At 41.9% G+C, this 14,689-nt stretch overlaps 1 pseudogene across 1 annotated transcript in view; it reads right to left on the bottom strand.

Moving 5' to 3' along the window:
* The window catches only part of LOC307172571 (protein NLRC3-like), a 117,293-nt pseudogene that overhangs the window by 53,345 nt on the left and 49,259 nt on the right, over window positions 1–14,689 (bottom strand). The window contains exon 9 of the transcript in view: window positions 8,983–9,156. The product of the transcript in view is annotated as a protein NLRC3-like (transcript). The remainder of the gene's footprint in view (window positions 1–8,982; window positions 9,157–14,689) is intronic.

Here is a 14,689-nt window from a genome sequence, read left to right as displayed (position 1 = left end):
TGGCGTTTATATTAGTCAGCTCAAAAAGATAGAGCGATGCCAAGACAGACAAGGGAGGATGTGTACAAAGAGAATCCTAAAACTTTTTAAAAAAAAGTTGCTGATAACTTCTTGATTTGAAATAAAAATAATGAGTAGGTCTATGTGTTTGTGGCTACAGCCGCGGATCAGTTCCGCACTGCAAACGCAGCATATGTGAAAGCACTATTGTGCGTGCTGCTCCTGCACCGCACACGCACCGCAACACGGACCGCACACGTACTGCACACGGAGTATGTGTGAAACGGGCGTTACTCAGCGAATACTCAGTCAAACAGTCACACAGGCACACAGGCATGAAGCTTGAATTCTCTTCTTTTTAATGAAGTAATTTTTATAAAAAACAAATATTCTCAGTTTATGTAATTTGTATGAAAAGAGAGAGATGTCAGTCGTTCTCATCTCAACTCATTATGTTTTAATTTGACTCCGCCCACGGAGAGCGCGCGCTATTCAAACGCAAATGTGAGGCGATCCTGCAATCCTGTGAAACGCCCACATCAGCTGGATAACACACACTGCAAGTTCACTTTCAGACTCATGCACTTTACGACGCTGTGAGGAAAAATACTATCTTGATAATAATCCTGGAAAATTTACCTCAGAAGTTCTGGAAGTTTCATTTCGAGGAGCAAACAGATCCGGGTGAGGAATAGGTCAGTTCTATATTTGCTTTGTTCTAATCGCAAGTGTCTGTACACGCAAAAAGACTGTTTAAATATGAATCGCGTTTCTGTGCGTGAATGAATGAATGCACAGATGCGCGCTGTTGTGGAGCTACTACAGCTGGCAAAAATACTGTTTCAAAATGAATAGCAGGATTTGCACCTGCCCACACTGCCAAAAGAACCAAAACCTGGTTCAATGACCATGGGATTACTGTGTAATTACTGTGTGATTTCATGTAATATTCTAATTTTCTGAGATTTTGATTTTGTGGTTTTCACAAGCTGTAAGCCATAATCATCAAAATTATAACAAATAAAGGCTTGAGATATCTCACTTTGCATGTAATGAGTCTATATAATATACAAGTTTCACTTTTTTAACGGAATTACTGAAATAAATCAACTTTTTGATGATATTCTAATTATATGACCAGCACCTGTATATATATATGTTTTGTCAAAAATAATCAACTAAGATATTGTGTTTGTTCCAATGTAGGCGATATTCAAACTGTACAACATGTACATACATGTTGCTCACATATTATGGTAGCCATGTTTGTGCTAAATAGAGTGTAATTACACCTTTGCCATTAATATGTTTATAAGCAACTGAAAAAAGCACAAATGTCAGGGCATGTCAGAACATCTCAAGGACCCCAAAAACACCTCAGACCCCAGAGGGTTAAAGCACAAAGAAAATACATATTGATGCGTAGTGTATTATACAGTATCTATCTATGCAATAGTCTATTCAGCATTTTCTTTTAACAGTTTTAAATGTCAGTTACTGTGCGCATGAAGAACAAATCTGACTTGACACCCGGTAGAAAGTAACATGATTAAGGTACAGCAATAAAGTCCGGCAAGATAAAGTTGTTTTATGCAAAACCATAGACCTTTATCTACAGATCAAGTATAATAATAGTAACATTGAATCATCTTGGAGAGAGTTTCATTGTGTTAACTGTCATAACCGAACGTGACGCGCTGTTTGAATGCTGAATGAAGAATGATTGACAGCCACAGCTGAGGGAAACATTTATTATTATGTTTAGAAATTTCTATCTCACATTATATTATATAATGGCTTCAGAACACTTATAATATTGTGCACGAAAACTTATGGTGCTTTATAATGTTTGTGTGCCTTTTATGGGGCTTAAAAATAACACAATAGTATACACACAATATCGGATTTGGATCGGCCTCATCTGACCGATACCTGATCCTGCAAAAATGGCAGTATCGGAGCCGCATCCCTACAAATCAAGCCAAATGAGCTTTGGCAGGTGCGTAATCCACGCCCCACCCTGCAGCGCGGGTATAACAGGGAAGTGGATGCACCCACCATTCATTCTTTTTGCTTCGGAGCCGATCGGTTGTTATGTTGATATCTCTGAAAGTGTACTTTAATAACAAGCCTGTGTGTGTCGGCACTTCTGTTGGAAGCTCTCCCAGCGCTGACGTTACAGCGTGTGGCAGCGGTGATCGCGAGCTTCTGAATCTCTTAACTGCTGTTCTCACAGCAACCTTTGTGTTGGTTGGCTGAAGGTTGTTTTAAGGGCAAGGAAAGTGAGTGCTTCACTGACGGGGTTTCCCGTCAGTGTCGCTGCGGACATCCCTGTGTGCTCCAGCACTGGTGAAGGGCGTTATTCCAAGGAAGTAAACACGGATGAGTTTTTCATCTTTCTTCTCCAGAAAAAGGATGTCTTTCCACCTGTTCGCTGCTGGATGTGGTCGTTCCCTAGCCCTCTGTGATGGTCACAATTTCTGTGTTCTGTGTTTGGACATACAACAAGCTGAGGCAGCTTTTGTGGATGGTGCATGTTTTCTGTGTGAAAATATGCCTATCTTGGTGTTGAGATCTAGACTCTCATTCGCTCACGAATGTAGAGTCCCTGATTTTACGCCACTCCCTCGCGGGTGGTGTGAGTCAGGTGATCGCAGAGTTGTGTTTGAGGCTCCGCCCGGAGATTATTCCCCGTAGACTCATCACAACTCCTTCACATCAATACCTTTGGATTCTAGTGTTGAGCGCACTGATTCATCTGTAATGGGTGAATTAGACGTTCCATTGGAAATTCACCAGGGGGATAGGATGCCGACCACTACATTTGAGGGCGAGCTGTATACTGTTGGGGACGAGTCCCCCGTGCTGTCCGCCCTGGGTTGTACAGCATGGCCTGAGTCAGATCCACAGTCGTCAGCTATGCTGATACGGGCCGCAGAGGCTGTCGGGCTCGAGTGGAATCCTCCGCCCGGGCCCGCTCAGTCTCGGCTGGATGATTGGTTTCTTGGAGCGGGTCGGGCTCTGCCCACTCCACTCTGGTGGTTCAGCAGCGAGATCATTGGCTCGGTCTGGTTGATATGGAGGATGCAGACAAGGTTCAGATTCTAGACTCCCCAAAAATTGTTCAGCGACGCTACAGTGGGTGGTGCCCAACAGCCTTCTGTACCTCAGTCGCAGGTGGAGGAAGCCCGACACACCCTGCCGCGACGGCCTGGTGAGCATCTCACCCCGTCGCCGCTAGCAGTCACTCAACCAGCACGTCGCCGAGGGCGCCCCCCTAAGGCAGCTCAGCCTGTTAGGCCCCCGCCACAGCTCGGGCCTCAGCATAGAGCTAGCTGTAGGCAGGCTGCCCAGCCTGTGTCAGATCTTGCCAGTCCAGGAGGCAAGAGTAAGCGTCCCTGATACAGGCCACCCAGGGTTGGGGACGAAAGTTTCTCTGGTGGTTGTTGTTCCACCATTGTCTCTCCGGAGTACAGTGGTTTCCGAATCGCCAAAGGGACAAAAATTCTCAAACCTGGGTTTCAAGATGTTCAGATTATCAGACACCCCAGATCAGTCTGGCCTGGCTCAATCCCCTCTTGTGTCGCCAGTTGGCAGAAGAGAACGGTTCAAGGACCCAGGTTTTCCACCTCCCGTACTCAATGCCACCAAGTGGAGGCAGGTTCGTGTGATACGTACACAGACCCCCCTCCGGACCGCCTTAGGGCCCTCCAGGTTGGGTCCCTGCCCTCCACTTCGCTGCACTCCTCCTGGTACGTCAGTGGTGCCACGAGCCCCCCGGTACGGTTTCTGCAAGCCGGGAAAGACCTTTGCAGACCATCCAGCTGGCTCCTGAGCACCATTGCACGCGGCTACACAATTCAATTCCACCGGCACCCACCCAGATTCGCTGGCGTTCGCTCCACGGTTGTGAAGAGCAGATCTGCCCCAATCTTGCGTGCGGAAATTGCTGTCCTGCTGGCGAAGGATGCAATAGAACTGGTGTCTGTAGCCAACATGAAGCGAGGGTTTTACAGCCTTTACTTCATTGTGCCAAAGAAAGGAGGTGGATTAAGACCAATCTTGGACCTACGCATCTTGAATCGGGCCCTTTACAAGGTCCCGTTCAAGATGATAGTACTCAAGGACATATGTAGATGTGTCCTTCCAGGAGATTGGTTTGCAGCGGCACACCTGAAGGACGCGTACTTTCATGTCTCCATCCTGCCACGACACAGGCCATTCCTGAGGTTCGCGTTCAAGGGTCGGGCGTATCAGTACAAAGTCCTACCCTTTGGACTGTCTCTGTCCCCCCACGTCTTTACGAAGCTCGCGGAGGCGGCCATTTCTCTCTTGAGAGAACAGGGCATTCGTGTCCTCAACTACCCCGACGACTGGCCTACTGGCTCAGTCGCGGGAACAGTTGTGCGAACACAGAGACTTGCTGCTCCAGCATATCAGTCTGTTGGGTCTTCAGGTCAACTGGGAAAAGAGCACGCTCACCCCCGGGCAGAGCATCTTTTTTCTCGGTATGGAGTTGGACTCAGTCAAAAAGACGGCACGTCTAACAGAGGATCGTGCTTAGTCGATGCTGAGCTGCTTGGATACGTTCAAGAGCAGGAAGGTAGTTCCACTGAAATACTTTCAGAGGCTCCTGGGGCATATGGCTTCCGCAGCGGCAGTCACGCCGGTGGGGTTGTTACATATGAGACCACTTCAGCATTGGCTTCTTAGCCGGGTCCCATGGAGGGCGTGGAAAGACGGCAGGTTCCCGGTTGCGATTTCTCAAACTTGCCGGAAAACCTTCCAACCTTGGTCAGACGCTGTGTTTCTCCGGTCCAGTGTGTCCATGATACAAGCGTCCAGGCATGCGGTGGTGTTCACAGATGCCTCCAAGACAGTTTGGGGGACCACTCACGACGGGTATGCAGTAGCAGGACGCTGGAAAGGTCCTCAGCTGCATTGGCATATCAATTGCCTCGAGTTGTTAGTGGTACTACTTGCTTTGAGACGCCTCAAAACGCCGCTGCTCGGCAAGCATGTACTGGTCAGATCGGACAATACCACGACCGTGTCGTACATCAACAAGCAAGGTGGTGCACGTTCACATCATCTGACACAACTCGCCCGTCTCCTCCTTTGGTGGAGTCAGAAGCCTCTGAGGTCGCTTCATGCCATTCATATTCCAGGTCTGCTCAATCGTGCCGCCGACAGGCTCTCACGACAACAAATAAAGCCTACAGAATGGCGACTCCACCCCCAGTTGGTTCAACTGATCTGGGATCGCTTCGGGGCCGCACATGTAGACCTGTTTGCCTCTCCAGAAACGACCCACTGCCAGATGTTTTATTCACTAACCAAGGACTCTCTCGGTGTGGATGCACTGGCACACAGCTGGCCGATGGGTCTATGCAAGTATGTGTTTACCCTGGTGAGCCTAATTCCACAGTTACTGTGCAGAGTCAGGGAGGAAGAGGAGCAGGTCTTGCTAGTTGCCCCTTATTGGCCCAACCGGACCTGGTTCTCCGAACTCCTCTCCTCAGCCCCTCCCTGGCCCATCCCCCTGAGCCCTCCTCGCATCTCTTCCATACCTTCTTGGGACCTATCTCTGGTGTTAACAGCACTTCAGAGACCTCCCTTTGAGCCCCTGCGGACAGTGGAGTTAAAAAATCTGTCTCTCAAGACAGTTCTCTTGCTTGCACTGGCTTCTATCAAGAGGGTAGGGGACCTGCACGCTTTCTCGGTAGACGAATCGTGCCTGGAATTCAAGCCAGCTGACTCTCAGGTGACACTGAGACCTCGGCCCGGATATGTGCCGAAAGTTCCCACTACTCCCTGCAAGTATATTATAGGGTACATTAAGACGAATGCACGGATCCAATTTAATGAATGATATGCATCCGTTTTCTTTCTCATTGTTTACAACACAGAACCTACTGTGTTTATGAGGATATTCACCGAGACGGGCATTCTGACTTAATTTAGATTCTCGTGTCCGTTCAAGCTCAAAAATAAGAGAAAGAGCACTGGACTGTGTGTCTGCCCAGCTCTGTGTGCGCACACAGAAAACAGAGTGCAAGTTCCAGTCTTCTTGCACTTGATTTTTAAACTGACAGGACTTAAAAACAAATGCAAATGAAAAACTTTCACTATATGATGGTTAAACTTTGCAATTAATCCACAAATCACAAGTGTTACGGGCCAGGGAGCTGCTGGCCTGTACGGATCATGAATCACAGTTCAACTATGATACCTATTCTTGACATCGCACATCCTACGATGTGACTATAGTGGATGCGCACATCGCTAAAACGATACATCGTGCAGCCCTAATTTGTATTATGTATTCAGAAGTCTCTGCCTAATAGTTAGGGTTAGGGTATTTTTTATAAGTTTATAATTTTGTTCTAGGGTTGTGCCGATGGACTATGATGGAGAGCCACCATCGTGATGCCACGCCCCCCACCCTGTTAGACCAGCCCAGTCTCACGGCAGTTTCTGAAAGGTCACGTAATTTAATCTATTGATTCGTGTACACCAGTGATTGGGAACCTATGGCTCGCGAGCCACACCTGGCTCTTTGGCAAAAATCATGTGGCTCACGAGGTCTCACCCTTAACCAACAAACGATAAAAAAAATTAAGACACTTTTTTTTTTTTTTTTTTAAACCTTTATTTAACTAGGAAAGTCACATTGAGGTTAAAACCTCTTTTACAAGTGAGACCTAGTCAAGACAGGGTCAGATAGCAGGATTAAACAGATAACATCAAGACATCAAGAGAGATCGGCTCTGCAGAAAAAGCAGCCAATTACAATTCCCTTGTTGTACAGCCTACCGAAGGTAATGAAAAGTTTATGATAATAATAATATTCAAGTTGTACCGGCAAAAGTGCGTGTTCAGTGCTGTTGGCGAGTGTCACGACTCACAAGTCACCACAGCAATCAACTAACCACTTACGTTTCTGTGGTAAGTTGTAACCTACAGCTCCTGCACTGGGATTCAAGCAGCTGCAGCTTGTTTAAGGTAATGGCGAAAATCATTTTAGAACAGCAGCGAAAATGTAAAAGTAGGCTATATAAACTATAATATATCCTTTTATTGAAACGGGTGCTTTGCTGTGCAAAGAGACATTTCGAAACATTTCACCTGCTGGCCACTGGTAGCCTACTTTCACTTTTGCCACAAAGACCCTTTATGTCCTATAAATGTGTTGTATTTTTGATAATCCACGCAGATTTCAGTTGACGATTTTGTTTGAAGTTATTATAACAAAACATGAATGAGAGAGAAAGAAAAGAGCAAGATGTGCTTTATATTGAAAAGAAATATTAAAAGCACGATAAGTCGTGAAAGAGAACTGAATTATACTGACAGGATGCTGTGCGCGCTTCGAGCGCAACACGGACAAGCAAAGTAGCCTTTGTCTTCGGTTGCGCGCCTAAACGGCCAAATAAACACAGAGATATTTCACCCGTAAACACAGTAGATGTACGTACTATGTGCGTTCTCTCTCTCTCTCTCTTTTCGTGATGGTCAGCACGATTCCATAGCATTAAGATCAACCCCCCCCCCCCACTTGAGAAAAAGTTAATCGATTACTTGTAATAAGTTGAAGTAATTTTTTGTAATTTTTTACTTTGATCCGACACATTTTTTTCAGTGATTATATAAAAGCTGATATAACAAATTAAAACTATATAATCACATAAAAATATAGAAAAATTGTAAAAGAAGAGGTTAATGTAATGAACAATAAAGGAGTCATGAAAACCCCTCTTCAGCTCAAGTCTACCTCACAATCATTCTGAAAAATCTTCTTAAATGTGTGTATGCGGCTGTGAGAAGAAGAGAGGGAGTGTGTGTGGCAGAGCAAGACAGAGGAGAGAGAGAGAGAGAGAGAGAGAGAGGGACGAGTAACTGTCAGCGGCCCATGTCGGCTCTCTCTACATATCAGGGGGAAACTGGAGGATTTTACAGCTGACAGTGAAATTCCTACCAAATCATTGAACACAATCTGTATTTTCCCTTTAACAGTATAAATGTTTATATACATTCACTATAAATGCGTATATATGATAATAATTTTTTCATACAAATGTCATAAAAACTGGTTGCATAGATCACAAATCTACGTACCTTCAGGACACTGACAATAAAGATGGATAGTGACAGAGAAGATAGAAATTCTCGTAGCTCTCCTCAGAAAAATGCTTGTTACACACACACAGTTTGATTGTGTCTGTAGTTTCTGGCCAACCAAACGTCCGCAGTGAGTCTAGCCCTAACAGCATCACGGGGGAAGCCTGCAACATACTCAACTCTTGCACCATGGACACACACACTTGCGACCCATGAACGCCTCTCTAAACTACTGTTTGATTTTACAGTTTGAAGCGTCTGTCATAGAAAAACACCATGTGCTGTCATGAATAAGAAAAATGTCTTCTCATAGGATAAGAACACGCAGTCTCATTACTAATACAGACACTGACGTGTCCTCGATGTACTATAGTGTTTCTCCATGTCATAATCTGTGACATTGACAAGATGTAGACTTTAAACCTGGAGAAAAATCTCTACAGTCTTCAGTTTCCCCCTAAAATTAAAATGAATAGACTGTGTTAATCCTGACTGTGCTGAGATTGAGTGTGTTTAAAGTAAAGGGTGTTAAATGTATATCATGATGTCAGAGTGTGTTTTTCAGTGTGACTATCAGCACTGCAGAATCACCTTAATAAGGAGAAGCTCATGTGTTCAATCATTTACAGATCAAACACATGAACTCACAGCAGCAGGAGAAATAGAGTAAACGCTTTAAAAATATTAATTCTTTTACATCATATTAACAGACGTAAAATAATTTGATGAATTTGATCATGTTGTTTTAACAGCTTTGCTTGTAATTAATGAAATATTAGTTATTTCCATGCATTTTATTCCATTTTGATTATACTTTAAGAATTCACAGTTACAGTTTTGGAGAGTCACGTATGATCTTACCACAGTATCTCCAGTTTACAGTGAGGATTCTCCAGTCCAGCAGAGAACAGCTTCACTCCTGAGTCTCCTAGTTTATTCCCAGACAGACTCAGATCTCTCAGGTGTGAGGGGTTTGATCTCAGAGCTGAAGCCAGAGCAGCACAACCTTCATCTGTCACACCACAATCCTTCAACCTGTAGAGAACAATGACACACATTAAGCCTATATCCAGAGATAAACATGACACTTAAAAAATAAAATTGTTAAATTACATCGGTTATGATTAGGGGATTCAATATACAGTTTGTACAGGATAAAAAACATTATTTCTATGGAAAATCCATATAAAACATGGAAACCCAACGTGTGTGTGTTATTGTGTGTGTGTGTGTGTGTGTGTGTGTGTGTGTGTGTGTGAGAGTGTGTGTGTGTGTGTGTAAACATTTTAAGGAACTTGTGTGTTAGGACTGGGAGAAAAATGTTTTTGGTTCACAGTTTTAAAATAGTTTTTTTTTTTTCAATTCCAGAATCAATATTGATTCAAATTAAATTGCTTTAGTTTTGTCCTTGCTTCTATACGAGGTTGGCAGAAGTTAGCCACCTTTGCTCCAACAGAAGCTGAAATGTGTCGTTATCTATGAGTGTCGTAATATCCATTTCAAGTGGACGTGTGGAAGAGACGTGAGACTGAAAGCACTGAAAGCCCTCGCGCTGCTCATATGCTGAGAGAGAGATAAGACAGTAGAGCTGCACGATTCATCTTTAAAATACTGTGATCTCCATTCAAACACACACACAATCTTCTTCAAATTCATCTGTCTATTTAACCTTTGGAAAAATAATATCGCAACATTATAAATCTGTATTGGCGCTGCCGCTGACCTGGAGAGAGTTGTCATGAAACAGCTTAAATATAAGTACTGGGATAAAAGTTTAAAGTTCAAATATAAACACTGATGTCTACGGTAGCGAAAATAGAGTAAATCAGCTTTTGATAGAAACAACCGCAAATCACAATTTTTAAAAATCGCAATACATATTGTATCGGCACCCAAGTATCGTGATAATATCGAATCAGGAGATAGGTGCATCGTTCCCCCCTAGTGTGTGTGTGTGTGTCTGTACATGTGTGAGCTTAATGTATTTGTAAACATTTTGAGCGAATTGAGCTTTAGAGTGATTAAGAAGTGTGGATAAATGAACAATAAGGAAGGGATGTGCTTGATGATTTAAAAACACATGAGAACTCAAATCGGCACTCACACAATGGCTTCTTGTGCCGCCTGACAGTGTGTTCCGCTTCGTGCCATTTTAATGGTCAAATACACACAAAATTATGTAATAAACACCCATCTTGCTTCTTGTGCACACGTTCATTTTTTGAATGACTTTACACAACAGTTTGAAAATTATGTAATCGAGTCACATGACAATGGTAAGTGCTTACAATCTTGTATATTAAGATATTAAGTATTTCTTATGGCCAGTTAGATTGGTATCTGCTGTACTTCAGGGATTCATGTATTAAGTCTGAGTTGTTTTTATGTGCACCATCATATTACAGATAACTGGTGTAATTATGCAGTTGTGGAGACAAATGAGGATTCCAAAGCAATACATGCATACACTACCAGTCAAACGTTTGGGATCGGTAATATTTTGAAGGTTTTTAAAAGAAGTCTCTTCTGCTGCATTTATTTGATTAAAAATAAAAAAATAACAGTAATATTGTGAAACATTATTCTGATGTAAAACAGCTCTTTTCTACATGAATATATAGTAAAGTGTAACTTTCTATTCATCAAAGAATACTGAAAGAAAATTGTACACGACTGTTTTCAACATTGATAATAATAAAGAATGGTTTTTGAGCATCAAATAATCATATTAGAATGATTTCTGAAGGATTATGTGACACTGAAGACTGGAGTAATGATGCTGAAATTCAGCTTTGATCACAGGAATAAATTACATTTTAAAATATATTAAAATAAAAAAATAGTTATTTTAAATTGTCATAATATTTAATAACATTACTGTTTATTTTTTTATTTTTAATCAAATAAATGCACCCTTGGTGAGCAGAAGAGACTTCTTTTAAAAACATTACAAATCTTACAGATCCAGAACTGTTGAACGGCAGTGTGTGTGTTGTGATTTGGTTGTGGACAACAATGAGCACAACGATTGAGGAACCAAACACAGTTTACTGAGAGACAATCCAAAGTCATAGTCCATTAAAACAGGCAGAAGGTCAGAGCTCAGAAAATCAGTCCAAACAAACAAACAAATCCAGAGGGCAAGACAAGAAGGAGAAAACCAGGGGGTTATTCCAGAAAGCAGGTTGTGTGACAGACCCGGGTGTGTTTAACCCTCTGGGGTCTGAGGTGTTCTCTGGGCCCTGGAGGTTTTCTGACATGCTCTGACATTTGTGCTTATTTCTGTTACTTGTGACATTTTCATGGCTAAAGTCTGATTACACTGTATTCAGCACAAACTCTGCTAGCCTACAATAATATGTCAGTAGCATGTATGTAAAAGTTTACCACACTTTACCACACACACAGCGTTTATGATGATGACTACATGCATTTTATTAGTCACATCTGAGTGCACATCTCTTCTGAGTTATAGTATGTCACATATGTTGTAACTCTTCTGGATTTAGAGTCTGATGTCCATGCAGGAACAGGGACGTTCATCCAGCTTGGCTGAAAGTTAAAAAACCCTTAATGTCTGAAGGTTATTTGACTGTGAATGTGGGGCAGTTGGAAGATAGATCACTAGTTTTAATGATTTCGGCTTGCAAGGGTGTCCTCTGGTTGATATGATGCTAAGTGGTTGCATGGTGGTTGTCAAAGGATTTAAGGGTGTGTTTCACACACAACTATGTAACTCGCTGATTAACTACCATACGATGCATCATTGGAGAAATTAACCAGCTAGTCATGACTGTTTCCCAAACTGTAGTCGCACCTCCGTCGCTTCATCCATCCATCCATCCATCCATCCATCCATCCTTCCATCCTTCCATCCATCCATCCATCCATCCATCCATCCATCCATCTTAAATAAAATATACTTTTGTTAGCTTGCTTATTGTGCCCAAGAGCATGATCTATTAAAGGCCACGTGTCATTTAACAAGAAACTAATGCTTCATTTAGTGGTGGGGGGTGATTTTAATGCCGTCTTATATCCTGCATTTGATAAATCTCACCCTGATTCAACAGCTAGCCCATCTTCTAAGTGATTGAATAAATGTATCACTGAACTTAATATAATCGATCTTTGGAGAATTCAGAATACTACATCTAAGGACTTTACTTTTTTTTCTAACAGACATACTGTAAGACTTACATATTTCTCAGCCCATCTCTAATTTCATCTCACTCCTCCATCTCTATATTACCAATTTTATTGTTTGATCACTCTGCACTTTCTTTTCTGTAGTTTTGAGATAATGACATTTATGTGAAAAAAAAAAAGTCACAAATAAGGTCATGAAACCCATACTGATTATTTCTTCACAAGACTTTTAAAAAATTGCATCACATAGCCTGGAATATTTGCTCCAAAACTATCTGAAAATTATCCTGACTACTCATTCAGATAAAACAATATATCGATTTTAAATTTGTAAGACATGTTTTGTGTAAGAAAGCTTTATGGGAGTAGGCATGGACACATCATGAATATTGATTGGTTTCACAACTTCGGAAGACAAAGACCCTCCCCTAATGGCCCTATCAGGTGCTATCAGGCCCTATCATTATGAGGAACCTTGCACAAAGAATGAGGAGATTTAAAAAAGAATGGCTTTTTGATTGTTTGGATTTATTTACAACACAACATAATCCAAAGATTATGATTATTACACAACAAATGACAAAAAAAGCACATTATTTAACACACTGAAAAAGAAACAGAGACTTAACCAGTCATACACCTTTGTGCCATTCCTGAAACGTACATACCTGTCATTTCCAAGGAGTTTGATTTTTCACTTTACCATGTTCATGTACAGAGACGCATGTGAATGTTGAAGTCAGCAGGACTCATCAGTGGGGCATCTGGTCCCTGTAAAAAACAAAACAACAACAACAACAACAAAAGGCATAGGCTACGTGCTGCATAAAATAATAATAACAATAGCCTATAGCAGGCGGCCTATCAATCATTAAAAAGGAACACTTCAGTAACAACTACACTAGAGAAAAATATATTGATTATCATATGTTACTTCAAATGTTTACAATCGTTATGACGTTATGAAATGAGATTGGAGTAAAAACATGAAGCCTAATGTTTGGTGCATTTTGCTTTTCAAACGCACAGCGCGAGTGACTCAAACTAACAAAGAACATTTACTGAAGCGATCGAGCCGCTCCAAACTATGAAACATTATTGTTACCATATTATAAATATTTACGTTTGAGCAGATATCCACAAACACCGTATTTAAAAAAAAAAAAATGTAAAAGAACATTTATTTATTTATTTATTTATTCAAATATGTTTTATTGAGCACCAACCATACAAAGTGTACACTAGGGCTGCACGATATGAAGAAAAGCTGCGATGTGCGATAACATTGTTTAATATTGCGATGACGATATGACTTGCGATAAATATTCAAATGTGAATGTTAGCTATACTGTTCCCATGTCTTAGTGCTTTAATAGGTTCTTTGCGTGATAGGTCAAGCGTTTATTACCTGCCTGGTTCAGATTACATGATTTTAGCGCGATTTTGACACAATCCGTTTGACGTAGGGTGTCGTGGGTATTCGTAAACTACAACGGGCGTCGGGACACAAGATTCGTTCGTTTCATCTCGTATCTATGAAGTGTGTCATAGTGGGCGACAACCTACGCGAGAGTGCGAGCAACAGTGAGTGTGTGTGTGCGCGCGAGTGAGTGAGCGAGTGCGAGTGAGTGAGCGAGCGAGCGAGGGACAGTGAGTGTGTGTGTGTGTGTGTGTGTGCGCGAGTGAGCATGTGTGTGTGTGTGTGTGTGTGTGTGTGCGTGCGAGTGAATGTGTGCGTGTGACGGCGCGCGATGACTGGTCGGAAAGCAACGTGTAGTCTGACATGTTTCTTGTCCACGACACGACAAGATTTTAGGAGTCAAAATCGTGTAATCTGACACAGTGACTATCATAACAGACACAAAAATCTTGTAATCTGAACCAGGCATTATTCATCGTGTCAGGCTGTCTGTTGCGATGTGTTCATCGCGCGAGTTCATATCGAGATGACGATGAAAATTCGATGTATCGTTCAGCCCTAGTGTACACAATGTGAAACAATAATTATAAATATGAAACAGCGCTCACTTTTTTTTTTTTTTTTCACACTCCCCCTCACCTCCCCACAACACACCATCCCTATCCCCTACATGGGATCCCACACCCTGATGCCCCCTGCTCCTGGATGACAAACACAATACAATACAAAAAATAAAGATAATAAATAAATAAATAAATAAATAATTAAAAGAAAAAAAAAGTAAAAGAAAAAAATATAAATAAATAAATAAAATAAAATAATACAAATAAAAAATCTTGCATTGGTGGTTAGTTACACTGTAAATCCAGAGGACATAAACATTTCACTCATCAGGCATGATGACAAACACAGTATTTAACAGTAAACCCGGACATTATAATATTCAACATATTAGAGTAAACACTCACACTAGTGTCACATCCACCGTCTGTCTTCCTC

Source organism: Squalius cephalus, assembly GCF_949319135.1.
Source record: "Squalius cephalus genome assembly, chromosome: 15".
NCBI classification, from domain to species: Eukaryota; Metazoa; Chordata; class Actinopteri; order Cypriniformes; family Leuciscidae; genus Squalius; species Squalius cephalus.
Note: the sequence above shows the minus strand (reverse complement) of the source record. Positions and strands in the feature narration are given on the sequence as shown.